This window comes from Canis lupus, chromosome 6 (genome assembly GCF_003254725.2).
Source record: "Canis lupus dingo isolate Sandy chromosome 6, ASM325472v2, whole genome shotgun sequence".
Classification (NCBI taxonomy): Eukaryota; Metazoa; Chordata; class Mammalia; order Carnivora; family Canidae; genus Canis; species Canis lupus.
Genome location: NC_064248.1, coordinates 27,573,985 through 27,589,700, shown reverse-complemented (window position 1 = coordinate 27,589,700; position 15,716 = coordinate 27,573,985). Strand labels below are relative to the sequence as shown.

At 44.3% G+C, this 15,716-nt stretch overlaps 1 long non-coding RNA gene across 4 annotated transcripts in view; it reads left to right on the top strand.

Moving 5' to 3' along the window:
* LOC112640330 (uncharacterized) overlaps positions 1 to 13,410 on the top strand; it is a 30,309-nt gene extending 16,899 nt beyond the window's left edge. For 3 of the 4 annotated variants that reach the window (XR_004816470.2, XR_004816472.2, XR_004816473.2), the window contains one exon: positions 7,177 to 9,603. This is a non-coding gene — a long non-coding RNA (uncharacterized LOC112640330). Of the gene's footprint in view, positions 1 to 7,176; positions 9,604 to 9,690; positions 9,771 to 13,289 lie in introns of those variants that run through there. The other variant, XR_004816471.2, reaches the window with a different exon arrangement.
* Positions 13,411 to 15,716: the final 2,306 nt, after the last annotated feature.

Here is a 15,716-nt window from a genome sequence, read left to right as displayed (position 1 = left end):
CCTGGCCTTCCTCTTGAGGCCTTAAGATGGCTGCTGTGGTGCTCACCTCATGTCTTCATCCAGTGAGGTCAACGGGCAGGATAGGGAGGTGATTGAGTGAGTGGAGGCAAGGAGAAGCAATCAGATTGCTGCATTAACAAATTACTCCAAAATCCAGCTGTTCTTAAAAGAACAGACATTCAATATCTGTGGCAATCAGGACTCAGAAGCAGTTTAGCCGGGTGGTTCTTGTTCTGGGTGTCTTGTGAGGGTTCAGTCAAGTTGTTGGCCAGGGCCGCAGTCTTCAGAAGGCTTGACTGGGGCGGGAGGATATGCTCCAAGACGCCTCACACACATGGCTGGCAAGTTGGTGCTAGCTGTCCGCTGCAGACCTCTCTCCTCTGTATGTGGGCCTCTCCACAGAGCATGTGAGCGCTGGCTCCTCACAGTGTGGCAGCCATGTACCCCAGAGTGAGCGATCGAGAGAGCACAAGGAGGAAGCTGCAGTGGCTCTCATGGTCTAATCTTGGAAGTCACACATTGTCACCTCTGCCATGTTGTATTCATTGCAAGTGAGCCACTAAACATAGCCCACACTCAGGAAGAGGGGAGTTAGATATCATCTTTTGAAGGGAGGTGCATTGGAGAACTTGTGTACATATTTTAAAATCACAGCACTCCTTATCAACCCATCTCTTACCAGAAGGGGAAGATCTTTCCCAGGGGCCCCCCTCCCTCAGATGCCCCTTCTGTCTTAGCAGCTAGCTCTGGATTCCATTCCCACCCACAAGGGACTAATCCACCATTCCTGAGAGAAGACTCTCTGAACTGAACTGGGTGGAGTTCTTTTAATTAACAAGAAGAATTAGGGTGGACAAGATGGCTTTTGGGTGCCTATTGACAACATCTGCTGCGTATTTTTACATTTTTATCTCTAACAACCTTGTAAAAGTTTGCTGACTACCCATAATTTGCAAATAAAGAAACTGTGTTTCCCAGAAGTAAGTAATCCCTCTTAGGTCACACAGCAAATAAGGCGGGAGAACCCAGGTCCATATAGCTCCAAAGCTTTCAGTCTTTTGTCTATACTATCAAAACAGTGATTCTTAACTGTGGGGAGGCAGTGGGGACTATGACCCACAGGGGGCTTTTGGCAATGTTTAGGGACATTTTTGGTTGTCACCACTGGGGGTGCTATTGGTATTTAGTGAGTAGAGGCCAGAGATGCCAGTCACTATCCTATAGTGCGCAGGAACCCCCACAAAGGATGATCTGACCTAAAATGTGATTAGTGCTAAGTTTGAGAACCCCCGTATTAGAACAAGTTCTTTGAGGGCAAGGATCGTGCTTTCTTTGTCACTTCTTTTTTTTTTTTTAAGATTTTATTTTTTTATTTATTCATGAGACACACACACACAGGGAAAGAGAGAGAGAGAGAGAGAGAGAGAGAGAGAGACAGAGACACAGGCAGAGGGAGAAGCAGGCTCCATGCAGGGAGCCTGACATGGGACTCAATCCCAGGTCTCCAGGATCAGGCCCTGGGCTGAAGGTGCCACTAAACCACTGAGCTACCCAGGCTGCCCTCTTTGTCACTTCTGAGTCCTCTCTGCTCAGCCTGATCCTGGCACATTATAAGTGCTTAATAAATACTAAGTAAGTGAACAAATGTGCTACACTGAATTCCAGATTCAAAGAATCATAGACTTGCAGAGCTGCAAGATTGTGAGGTGTTGGGAGGAACACTCCGACTCCCAATGGACTCATCTAAGCCCTCAGCTTCTCCTGCTTGTAAGGGGCCTGGTGGAAACACGGTCCTGCATTTGAATGTGGTCCAACATAGCCTGTGCCCCTCCATGTGTGACAGGGGCTGGCTCTTGGATGGGTTAGTCACCTGTTCATCTCTGAGATCATGGAAATAGAGGGAATAGGCAAAGACACACTTCTCTGAAACTATGCATTTCTATATGGACTAACCACCAGGGAGGAAATGCAATAATTTCTCACCACCCTTCATTCCTAGCTCTGTTCTTTGTAGGCAGTTGCTGGTGCTCCCAGGCAAAGATAATGAAAGTTCTTTCTTGTATCAAACTCCTTTCCCCAGGAGACAGAGCCCCAGCATCAGCCAAAGCAGAAGGCTGTGCTCTGGGACCCTGGCTTGGAGGCCCGGAATGGCCATGCAGGGGCTTCCTTGGGAAAAGGCTGGACTTGCAGTGATTACTAATTATCTTACAATTGATATTTCAGTGCCCGCTGGCTTCTTCATCAGATGTCTCTGTATCATGTCAGGTTATGAGAAAAGCAGTAGTCTGTAATGGCTAGGCAAGCCCATTTTCTTTCTTTTTTTTTTTTTCTAAAAGGTCAGTTTTTATAGCAAGGAAAGAGCTCTGAATTTACTCTGAATGTGTCCCTGGGTTTGTGCCACAAGCAGAAACCTCATCATATCTTCACAGACACTGAGTTACTATCTCCATTTTGCAGTTGAGGAAGTGGAGGCTCAGAGAGGTTGAGGGGCTCACTAGAGATCCCATGGACAGTAAGTGGTCGAGTAGGAACATGAAGCCAGGACTGTCTGTCCTCCCCCCATCCCCAACCCTGCACTGTATTCCCTCTGCCACTACTTTGTTGCCACCTGGGCCCCGTCTTCCAAGCCTTGTCTGCTCCTGTTGACTGAATGTTTGCGTCTCCTCCCCTCCCTCATATGTTGTGATGGTTTTGGGAGGTGAGATCTCTGGGAAGAGATGAGTTCATGAGGATAGAGCCCTTGTGAGTGGATTAATGCCCTGACTCAAGAGGCTTGGGGGAGCTCCTCACTGCTCCTTGCCACTGAAGTTCTGTTTTACAGATAAGGAAACTTAGATCCAGGGAGGTTAACTTATAAAAATGCACAGACTGATAGCTGGGATATAGCCCTAGACATGTCTCCAAAGCCCACATTGTCCATGCCACTGAGATGCACTGTCACAGACAGTGTCTCTTCCTTCCACATCCAATGGGGATGGCAGGCAGTGAGGCTGGAGATAGGTTGGCACTAGTCTGATCAGCAGGATCAAACTAACTGGGTGCATCTCAGATGAGTGTAGTGATAGGAAGGCATGGAGAGAATGGAGCCAAGGAAGAAGCACCGTTACTCTGGGAGACACCTGCCCGCAGGATCACTGCCGTGGGCCTTTAGTCTCAGTGGGTGCTCAAGCAGTCACACACCTGCTTAACTCTGAATGCCGGCCCTAATGGTAGTTGGTCATCCAAATCTGAATTTGTAACTGCTTGGGAACCACGCAGCTGGACAGATCTGGTCACTGATCTTTTTTTTTTTTTGGTCACTGATCTATTAAAGGCTTCCTTAACTGTACATCAGTTTTCAAACCCTAAATGTCAACTGATGCTGGCAACAGGAAGTCTAAAAAATGGGGGCATTGGACATATCCTAAATGGAATTCCATGTCCATCACTGGTAGTCCAGGTACCCTTGGTTGTCTACTAGTGCTTGTGTCTCCAGGTAGCATCGAGGAGGACCTTTCTGTATCAGCCTGGGAAAAGAGACATTTCTTTATCTTTCTCAGTCTCATTCCCCAAGATTTACCTGAATAGCTCTGTTGCTAAGAACCACCTCCTCAAGCACTGGCTTCTTTTTGTCCTACACAGGCATGGAATTTTCAAGGATAAGTTAGTGTTTCTTTTTCCTGCAGCCTACACTAATTACTCACTTGCTGTTGGTTGACCAAGGACTGACCTGCTGAGCCCACTATAGATAATCATTGTTGCAGGCAATGTTTTGTTGAATAACCAGTCATCACCACCAGTCAAGAGAATTGGTTTAAACACCCATGTCAAAGCAAAGAGTTCTGAGCATAACACATTCTCACTAAAGATCTGCATCCTGATTGAGAGGATATTGATTTCACCATCTCCTGAGTTATCTGAAGCTTACCATTGACCTAGAGTGTTGACCTTACCATCTTCATATGAACTTTCACCTGGCAGAGTACTGGCATGGTATTTGCTCAAAAAAAGGGTGGGTGGTGGGATTTAAGAATGAACCAACAGCCTCACTTTAGCATGTATCCTGAGAAAGGTCAAGCAAATTGTGAGGAGTTACATAATGTAATGGAGGTGTAAGCATTATAACTTCTAGTGTATCAAATCAATGCTTTGTATACCTAAACTTAGACAATGTTATATATCAATGTATTTCAATATAAAAATTACATTTGAGGGACGTCTGGGTTGCTCAGCAGTTGAGAGTCTGCCTTCCACTCGGGGCATGATCCCGGAGTCTTGGGATTGAGTCCCACATTGGGCTCCCTGCATGGAGCCTGCTTCTCCCTCTGCCTATGTCTCTGCCTCTCCCTCTCTCTCTCTCTCTGTGTCTTTAATGAATAAATAAATAAAATCTTTAAAAAAATTACATTTGACCAGAATAAAAAAAGTTAAATAAGGTGACATTTGTGGAGCCAAATTTGGGGTTCCACTACCAAATTGCTGTTTCTCCCAGAAACATAAACTCCCTTGCTGTGCAAATCTCCAACTGAATAAATATGGCCACAGCTCCATGGATACAGAGCTGACTTTCATATCCAGGTGAACTACTCTTAAAAAGACCCCATGTGAAATATCAGAAAGGGAGACAGAACATGAGAGACTCCTAACTCTGGGAAACGAACTAGAGGTGGGGGAACGGAAGGGGGGCGGGGGGTGGGGGTGACTGGGTGATGGGTACTGAGGGAGGCACTTGATGGGATGAGCACTGGGTGTTATTCTATATGTTGGCAAATTGAACACCAATAAAAAATAAATTTACAAAAAAAAAAAGACCCCATGCAAATCCAGAAAGATTAGGGAGTAGGCCAAATTATTTACTTTCTTGAAACAAGGTTACCAAAGCACGAGACATATGAGTGATAATGAACATATATTTTTCATATTGGTCTCCTCACGCCTGCTTTCTCATTAATTTCTTTCCTTAGCCTCTTCCCTCAGACCTGCAAGGGTCCTTCTCTGGCTTGTTATGGGAAATGTGGATGGAACAGAGAGAGCTGGCCTGTGTCTTCACAAGGCCTGATCACAGCTCTTTCCCATGTTCTAGGACATTTGAACATCCAGGGGCTACCATATGGCCAACTGGCAAGGAAGCTCAATTTTTCTCTCTCTTGAGGATCTGATTTGTGTATTGGGCTGAGATCAGACAGCCCTTGGGATCTAGGTTGGTGAAGTCTGGTTACTGGGCTGCTGGCAGGTGCCATCTGGCTCTTCTGGGCGTGCGAGGGAAGTAGTTCCCACCTCGATAGTGTCTGAAGGAAGAGCGAGTGGAGAGTTGGGTGGTTGTTGGGTTTGGAGTTGGCGGGATGGGAGCAGGTGCAGAGTGTGCCAGAGAGGCGTGGCCAACTGCTCTCAGGGCTTTCAGGGCCTTTGCCAGGAGGCTGTATCTAGACAGCTTTTGTTTGATCCTTCCTCCTCTTACTCCACCATCCGCAATCTGCATCTCTCTGGCCTGAGACTCCCACAGGCAGTACAAGGGTGTGGTGTTGAACAAAGTCTAGATTGGCTGTGCACTATACTGGGCATCATTCAAAGAGTGAAAGCAGCCTGTCTTAGCCTGATGGGGCTGCCCTAACAGAATACTATCGACCTGGTAGCTTAAACAACAAATGTTGATTTCTTATGGTTCTACAGTCTGGAAGTCCAAGATCTAGGTGCTGGCCAATTTGGTTCCTAGTGAGAACTCTTCTTGGCTTGCAGATGTCCATCTGGTTGCTGTGTCTTCACATGGCTGAAAGAGAGAGAAAGAGAGAGAGAGAGAGAGATCTCTTCCTTTTCTTACAAGGTTATTAATCCCATCATGAGAGCCCTTTCCCTTATGATCTCATCTATTCCTAATCTCCAGCAGCCTCATCTCCTAATATAACATTGGGGGTTAAGGCTTCAACATATGAATTTTGGGGAGGGGGCATATTCCGTCCATACCACAGATCTATAACACAGCCCTGCCCCCTGTGCAAGGAATTGCCAGTCTTGCCAGGAGCTTTTATGCCTTAATGAAGTCTGAGGAAAGCTCCTTAAAATATCCACCCAAGGATTATGGGCTTTGTAGAGGTTGTTTGATCTAAGCCTGAGAGCCTAGGTTGTGAGGAATCAGAGGCCAAACTCATGGAGGGAGGCAGGAATCTGGGAGGACCACTGGGGCAGAGGTAAGCTTCCAATGGAGCCTCAAGGAAGGAACTCTAGGGGTTGGATGTGTGAGGAAGAAGTTGGGTGTATGTTTGTGGGCTGGAAGGGCCCGGGTAAGGCCTAGGGTTGGGGTGGGAGTGGGGTGTAAAAGCTGGATTGGGTGAAGACATAAGGAGTCCAGTAGGGACCCACTGGGTGGAGATAGGAACTTGAATGCTTCCCTGCATCTGGCTTTTCTCCCATATACATATTCTCCAACCATGTGGGCTTTGGATACATTCAAGAGCAGAAGAATGAAAGCCAGAGGCTAGGGCTCAAAATCCTGCTTGTCTTTTCCAGCTACATGACCTGGAGCAAGCCACTGAGTTACCAGAGCCTTAGGCTCCTCATTAGTAAAATGGGGGAAGTCACCGGTATGCCTCATGTAGCTCTTGTGAAGATCTTGGGCGATGATGGATGAGAGAGTGCCTTGTAATCAGTGGAGACATTCAACTGTGTCTTCTGAGTATTGTTGGGGGTCCACAGAAGGGTTTTGGGTGGGTAGTGGGCCAACAGGGCTTGTAGGCTCATGGCCGGGGCCCCAGGCCTCTTCTGGCCTGCCCTGGGCAGGAGTGAGTAATGCTCACTTCACCCCAGGTTTGGCAGACGCATTCTCTGGTCTGATCCTTTTGCCTGTCTGGGGGCATCCGCTAATCATGGCATGATTAGAGCTATTTTGTGGGTGCCATACTCTCTCTGTTGGGGCCTATGGGAGGTATTGATGGGTCTTGCCCTCCCTCTGGCTGTCCCATTGAGATGGGGAAGTGAGGAGTATTACTGTCTATCAAGTCTGTTTGTCCATCTGATTCATGTCTTCATCAAACCTACCATCTTTAGACTTAGGGAATTTTATGAATAAACAACCTTTTTGTAAGCAAGAAGACTGAACCTGAAAAGGGAGACTATAACTCAGCATGAATGACTGAGCCCCATTCTTTGGGCAGGTCCTCTTTTAAGAATTTGGAGTTGAATCTGTTTTCTTTCTGTTTCCAGGTATTTCAGTCCCAGAGCTGATATGACCTCTCCTGAGCCTCTCAAACTCCTGAGCTGTCACACCCACCCTCCCACTGGAACCCTACCCCAGGTCATCTCTAGTAGGAAGGCTAACAATTGTACTGCCACAGCATTCCAAAAAGATGACTGTTCCACCTTCCCCCAACCATGGGGCTCTGCCTGCCAGCAAGCAGTGGGTGAGCCCACTCCAGAGCATATTTTAGAATCCGGTTCTTAGGATCCTTCTTGATATCAGCTACTAGGTTGTGTTCTTTGGAGTGAAACTCTGAAGTGGAGATATGCCTGCAGGAAGTTTACTGAGGAGACATCCTATGAAGGAGTGAGGGAAGCAGGATGAAGTGAAGAGAGAAGCTGGACTGGGATGAGGTGGCTGTGGAAACCTCAACTGATCCCACTTGGAGCTCTGAAGCTGGGAAAGGCCTTCAACCTTGTGCCCAACTAATTAGTCATTAGATGGGGACTTCCCCCTTGGATGAGGCAGCTCCCTTTGGCCAAGGGGTGGTTTCTGAGGAAGACTCAGCAGCGAGCCATCAGGAACCAACCTCCTGGCAGCTGGGGAATGAGCTCTGCAGCCCTGTGGGGTGACCACCATAGTCACTCTCCATCCATGTCACTGTGATGTAGAATGAACTAGTGGTAGGTCTCTGGACCCAAGTATGTGTAGGACCGCACTGCTCTCCTGCAACAGCTTTGCCCTCTGTGAGACTGTGGTGGTGGCTGCTATATTCTCCCATGGTAACCTCCTGGCCAGAGTTGCCTTCTTCAGGGGAGGGCATCTCAATGAAGCTGGCCCATTATGATACCTGTCTTTTTGGCCACTGGTGATTGAGCAGTATGGGCACTTGCACTATGCTGGTACAGTCACAAGTCTTTCCTTGGTGGGGGGAAGTTGTGTGTAGGACAGAATATTAATCCACACTTCCTTGAGGATGAGAGGCCCATGATGTCAATCTTGGGAACTTTGGTGGTTGGAGAGGAGGTCACTTTGCAGTGGGAGAGTTGAATCTGATGTACTGAGGGAAACAGACATGCAAGACAGAGTCATATGAGCCCTGGTGAGCTCTAGGGCCCTGGTTCCAGCTGTGCCTGAAGTCCACATTTTTTCTTCCTGCCCCATGGTTTGGTTGGTTAACTTCGCTTTTAACTATCATTTTATTAAATCCCAGTTGTTGCTTAAGTCCATTTGAGTTGGATTCCTGTTAATGGCAACCAAGTGAATCCCAATACATGTGAAACTATAAAGAGTTATGCTTTTAAATGTGGCTTGGTCTATCACGATCAACCCTTTTGTCAACTCCATAAAGTTCCAACTTAATGAACTTCTCTGGTCACAAGCTGAGGTCTTAAGGGCCATTTCTGGCCCTCAGCTGTATTTTGTTTGGTACGATGTTTTAAAAAATCCATTTATAATCATTTAATAATTGGGAAATTTATATAGTATTGACCTTTTAGTTTCTCTTAGTATATGGAAGACCTGTCTGCATTGGGAGTGGAAACAGCTGGCAGGTACAAGCCAAGAAGCAGCTGACCCACCTTTCAAAGGGGCATGCACTCCCTATTACTCTTCATTCCTCCCTCTTTGTTTATGTACCTGCCTGTATTCTGTAGCCATTTTAGGTAGTTGTTCCTGTTTTATGCAAATCCCGCTAGTTAGATGGCCTTTTCTGACATGGTCAAACTTTCAGTTCCAGAGGGGGCCAGAACAGATACTGGATACTGTGGAGGGAAGAAGAGATGCAGTAAAGTAGGTAGGGGCTCTTGGAACGCCCTAACGAAGCTCTCTGAAATCAGAAAGCTGCACAAATGTGAATTACCATCATTGTTATTAATAACAACCGAAAGGACAGGAGATGTGGAAGTCAGCCCCTACTTCGCCACCTCCCCAAGCCCAGAAGGGTATTTGTGCCATCACGATGGCATTTATCATTGGCATCGACAGTTATTATTAAACTACGTCAACGTGCAAATGCAAAATGTTTACCAAACGAACTAACATGAGCTGGCAGAAATAATATCTAGGCACTGTCTACCTTTAACTGTTCTTTCCATAAATTGCTGTGGCATTTCTCCAGGGCTCAGAGTCAATGAAGAAGAAGAGAAATGACTCTTCCGGCTTGTTGAAGGTGTTACTTGTTATTCCAGCTGGTGTCCTGTTTGTTCCATCGTCTCCCTTGCCACTGCTGATGGTAGTCCCTGTCACTGATTTAGGATACTGGACACTGCCGGCCAGCTCTCTACTCTGATCCCATATATTAAAAAGCAGGTGAAGTGTCTCTCCCTTTGTGTCTGTCTCTTTCCCAAATCAAAGTCGATTGACTACAGTGCGTCATTTTTAAGCTCCCAAGTGCAGGCAGAGGCTTAATAAAGCATCTTGCTGTGATCTGCCAGCAAGCCACACCTCGAAAATGTGGTTTTATATAAACGTGTGTGTTTGTGACTGCCTTACTGTGCCTAACTCCCGTGTCACTGAGGCTTTATTTAATGCACATGCAGGACCAACCATTGCCTGGCCCACCTGAACAGGTCTCCACTTTCTCTGACCTCTTCCCCTGCCATGTTTATGGGTGCACCAGGTAGGTTCATTCTTCCACGCTGTTCCTCTGTCTGAAAAAGATGTTATTTCCTGCTGTGACTTGCTGCAACATCTCTTCCTCTTACCAGACGTCCTTTGATGTTTAAGGAGTCTGCAGGAGCAGAGTTTCTGTTTTTAATGTTTTTTTTTTAATTGAAGTATGGTTGATACACAATGTTACATTAGTTTTAGGTGTAGTCAGATTCAAGTTCTCTGTATGTTATGCTGTGCTCACCACAAGTGTAACTCACATCTATCGCCATGCCACACAAGTACCATTGACTATATTCCCTATGTTGCATATCTCATCTCTGTGACTTATTCATTCTATAACTGGAAACCTCTATCACCCACTCCTCTTCACCCATTTTGCTTATTAGAGAAAGAATCCTATGCATTTGAGTGAGTCCTGGCTCCTCCCTTTTTTAGCTATGCCATTTGGGACAAATTATTGACCTGTGAGCCTCAGTTTCCTCATCTGTAAAATGAGGATGGTGATAGGATTTAATCCTGTGAGGATTAAATGTGATAATGTGTATAAAGTGTGCATCATCACATGCCAGGCACACAATGAATGATCAGTAGGAGCAATTAATATGTATGAGATAGGTCCAAAAATAGACTGACCTGAGGTAGATCATGGAAATCATTTAAACTGAAGTTGCATCACCTCATGTTTTGACTCCTTAGCTCCTTTTACCTGAAACATGAGTGCAGAGAAGGACATAGCTAATTGGAAGTTTTGGCAAATCACACCTTGCTACCCTCTGATGGCTTTGTGTTATTTTGGGGTAAAAATCCTCAACATGGTTACAAGCTCCTGTATGTTTGGTCCTTGTTTATCTCTCTAGCCTCATATCCTGCTTCTCCTCACTCCTTTGGTTTGACACACTGCCGCAGGACCCTTGAACATGCTTCTGTTTTGTGGAACCACCTTAATCCACATTAACTGCTCATTTAACTCCTATTCATTCTTCAGAACCTAGACACTATCTTTGGAAGTCTTCTACAACTCCCTGTTATCAAATCATATCCCTTCTCTACAGAGCAATTACTTGGGTTTCTGATTATACATCCATTACTGTGTTTATTTGACTAAAGTCTCATTCCTGCACTGAACTGTGAGCTCCACAAGGGCAGGGGACCAAATGTGTGTATTGCTTGCTGCAGCATCACCAGCACCTGACCTAGCAACTGGCCTGGAGTGGGCATCCACTAAATAATTTGTTGAATGCATGGGTAAATATGTGACTTACTGTTTTTAGGAATGTGTACAGTTGGGATATTTGCTTGGGATCATAAAGTCCTAGTCTTGAGGAAAGAAGGGCTTAGAGACAGGGGCACCTGTGTGACTCAGTCAGTTAAACGTTCAAATCTTGATTTTAACTCAGGCCATGACCTCAGGGTCATGAGATTGAGCCCTGTGTGGGGCTCTGCACTGGGCATGGAGCCCGCTTAATATTCTCTTTACCCCCTCCCTCTCCCTCTCACCTGCTCATGCACTTTCTTTCTCTCAAAATAAGTAAATAAATAAAACTTTCTAAGAAGGGCCTAGAGACAAACCATTGCAAGATAGAAAATAGCATGATAGAACTGGTTTGATCCTGGCACCTGGGAAGTGGACTGTTAGGATTTGTGAAGAGAGTGAGCATGCTGAGTTTCCACTGATGAACCTCTTTCTCTCCGTGGTAAGATTGGCATCTAGTTCAGAAACAAAGTTTTATTTGAGAATAGGGCTGCTGCTAGTCAGGTGTTGTTTTTTTTTCTTTTTCCCACCTTGCCCCTTCTTATAAGTGGAATGTTGGTAAATGGGTGGCCTAACCCGCATTAGAGTCTTACGTGGTTGAAGCAAATCTTTCAATTGTTCACCCAACTACAACTTGAGTGGCTGACACATACCATGTGCTGAACTAGGGGATGGGGACTGTAGGGAACAAAAATGTGACTTCATTTGGAACTTACATCATCCCATTTACACATCCAAAGTGCTTGGCATGGAGCAGACACTTGAAGCAGGACAACCCCAGAGATTGGCTTTCATTACTTTTCAAGGATCTTTTCCATGGTTAGTGATTGTTCCCATGTTACCTAATTGCCAGAAGAGGCAGAGAGCTAAATTTTTGTGACATCTCATGTCCATATAAATGTTTGCTGCAAATATATGTTGTCCCCCTTTAATATGTGCATAACTAATTGAAAGTGAGCAGTCTATGGTGTGGTATCCGTGAAACTAGCTCCGCCACTATTAACTTGAGCTCTGTTACATTATCGAGCACACTTTCCTTGGGGCATTGTGGTAAATTATTGCTCCTTCAATCACATCGTGGTCCTTGGAGGACCAACCGGTAGGCCAACTTTTATTACCTTTGTTTTTTTAATCACAACAGGGAAATGATATGAAGGCATTGGGAAGGGAGACTTTTTATATAAGATGAAATGAGCCAAGATTGGAAGATGACATTTTTATGTGGCTTACAAATGGAGTGGATACAGTGTGAATGGCATTGTGAATGTGATAAAGGGCTCTGAGATCAGCAAACCCAAACCATTCACCCTCCTGCACAGGCAGAGAGGCTTCTGGATGGGTTGGGCTCTATTGCAGTTAGCAGCTCTTACTTTTCTGTGGCAAGGAGTTTGGAGTTGGAGGGTATGTATTTCATTGCCAATCCCAATTAGCTCTGATTCCACACAAAATATATGTTGTTAATCTGTTTAGAGTCAGGGTCTTACTGGGATTTATGAGTTTTTCAGGGGTCTGCCAAAATGTTTGTGACTCCTCCCCCCAAAAATTATTGGCTCCAAAATGCAGAAAGAAAACAGCAGAGTTGAAGTTAATGAATATTTTAAAAAATTTACTGCAAACTGTGCTACTTTGTCAATATTGCTAATTGTTAAATTTAGTGTTCATAGAGATTTCATTACATCTGAAAACGCTGGTAGATTAACATTTCCCACTTTCAAGAGCTTCTGAATATGCAAATTGCCAAGAAATCATATCCAATCAAAAATTAAGTCACTTATTGCCAAATAATTTCAGAAGCAAAATTTAGAAATTTTCTCAAAAAATATTTGATGGCAAAAAATCCATTTAAAGTAAGATGTAGGTAAATTTGTAATATGTTTGTAATGCCGTCTGGTGAGGCCTCCAAAAATAAGTGTGTCTATGGGTATACAAAATTCTTATAAAGGCCTTGTCATCTACCCGCCCCCTCACCCACTAGTAAAATAAATTAGATAGAAGATTTTCCTAACTGTGGCTCTTTTGTGAAGTGTTTGTGCTTTATGGTAGATTAGATTATTGTTCAGTAAATATTCATCCTCTACCTCTTGACCCCACTGGTGTAGGGGGAGGCCATGTAACTTTGCCCTGATGGTGACTGTAGGTTACTTCTCCATCCTTTGCTGAATTGATCATGACTTTCTTTGGCCAATGTGATGTGAGCAGATCTAACTCTAGCAAATGCCTGAAATGTGCTCATATGATAAGGCTTGCCTTCTTGTGCTTCTACCTTCTCCACAGGAACATGTCTTACTTCGTTATTGGCCTTGGAAAAAGGAGAGACTCATGGAGCAGGGTTACTCCACCATAACTCCCAACTAGCAGCCTCAAGCAAAGCTGCTCTAGATAACCCACAAAGGCATGAATGAGAAATAAACACTTGCTGAGAATTTTTAGCTGTTTGTTATGCAGTATTATTTTGGCTGTAGCTGACTAATACATGAGTCTACTTATGGTGGTCCTAACCTATTTCTTTCTTTTTTTAAAATTTCTTTTTATTGGAATTCAATTTTCCAACATATAGTATAAAACCCAGTGCTCATCCCATCAAGTGCCCCCCTCAGTGCCCGTCACCCAGTCACCCCAACCCACCACCCACCTCCCTTTCCACCACCCCTAGTTCGTTTCCCAGAGTTAGGAGTCTCCCATGTTCTGTCTCCCTCTCTGATCTTTCCCACTCATTTTCTCTCCTTTCCCCTTTATTCCCTTTCACTATATTTTATATTACCCAAATGAACAAGACCATATAATGTTTGTCCTTCTCCGATTGACTTATTTCACTCAGCATAATACCCTCTGGTTCCATCCACGTCGAAGCAAATGGTGGGTATTTGTTGTTTCTAATGGCTGAGTAATATTCCATTGTATACATGTACCACAGCTTCTTTATCCATTCATCTTTCGGTGGACACCGAGGCCCCTTCCAGTTTGGCTATTGTGGACATTGCTGCTAGAAACATCGGGGTGTAGGTGTCCCGGCATTTCACTGAATCTGTATCTTTGGGATAAATCCCAAACAGTACAATTGCTGGGTTGTAGGGCAGATCTATTTTTAAAAATTTTGAGGAACCTCCACACAATTTTCCAAAGTGGCTGCACCAGTTCACATTCTCACCAACAGTGCAAGAGGGTTCCCCTTTCTCCACATCCTCTCCAACATTTGTTTCCTGTCTTGTTAATTTTCCTCATTCTCACTGGTGTGACCTTACCTATGTTTCTGAAACAATCACAGTTTATTTTCAACCACATTACTATTTATTTGTTATTTTCAACTACAATGCAGGGGTTATAACTCAAATTCAGCTGCCTTGCACATACTATTTCTGCTGCCTGAAAAGTTTGTCTCCCTGCTCTCATATAGATGGCTCTCTTTTTATCTTCAGCTTTGGCTTTAAATATTACTTCCTTGGAATTACCTCTTCAGATATAGTATTCAAGTACCATCTGTGATGGAGCCTGTTATCTGCATATCCAAACATCCATATTCCCTTTTCCTTTTCTTCTCTGAAATAAAGCCCTAATTCTTTCGTTTTTTTTTTTGAAAAGATCTTAAATGTATAAAAAAGTTACTGCAGTACAAATAATTTCTCAACCCCTATCATTTGTGAATAAGTTTCTGACATGAGGCCCACCATTTTCCAGTACTTTACTTGTATTTCTTCAATAAAGGATCTTATCCTATATAATTATAATACAACCATCAAACGCAGGACATTCATACTGATACATTGTCACCATCTAATCTACAACCCCATTCAATTCTGCTGACTGTCCCAATAATGTCTTTTACAAAAGATCTAGGCCAGAGTCCTGTATAGTATTTAGTTATCCTGGATGAGTTCTTTAGTCTCCTTGTTACTTTCTTGACCTTGGTACTTCTGAAGAGTACCGGCCATTTATTTTGTATAAGGTCTCTCATTTTGGGGTTGTCTGTTGTTTTCTCATGATTACATTCAGGTTATATGCCTGTTTCAGGCTTCAACAACTCATGCTGGCCTCTGTCCCCTGTCATGGATGGTGATCTTGTTTGATTCCATTTAATGGCTTTAAGACTGAATAAATGAGGAAGGAAAAAAGCCAAAATCCAATTTTAATTAGTGTAATATGGACTTGCTAAAAACCCCAAAAACAAAAACCCCCGTTTCCAGTTTGTCATGAAACTAGCTGTGGTCCTATGATTTAGCTTTGGCCAATGAAATGCAAAGAGAAGGGTATATGGATATTTTCTCAGAGAAAGGGGCATACCCTTTTTTGCCCATTCCTACTGTTGCTGGCCTGGGATTTGTATGCGATGGCTGGATCTCCAGATGCCATATTGGATCAGGTAGACAAGTCCAAATGAGAAAGGAGAGTTCCCAAATTAAGCCCATGGTTTAGGAAGTAAGTTAAAGAGAACATGGCAATTGGTTGAATGTGGAGTATGAAGGAGGAGGACTCAGAGATCACGTTCAGGCTTTTGGCTTGGGTACCTGGGTGAATGGTGATGATATGAGAAAGGGGGCCAGAGGTAAGAGTAAAATTATTTGGGAGGTGGAATAAATTCAGTTTTGGACAAGTTGAGTTTGATGTACCCAACAGACATCTGATGGGAAGGTCTCTAGGATCACAGGCTCTGGAAAAAGGTGTCACTACCAGGACAGTAGACAGGTCACATGATTCTGCTCATTG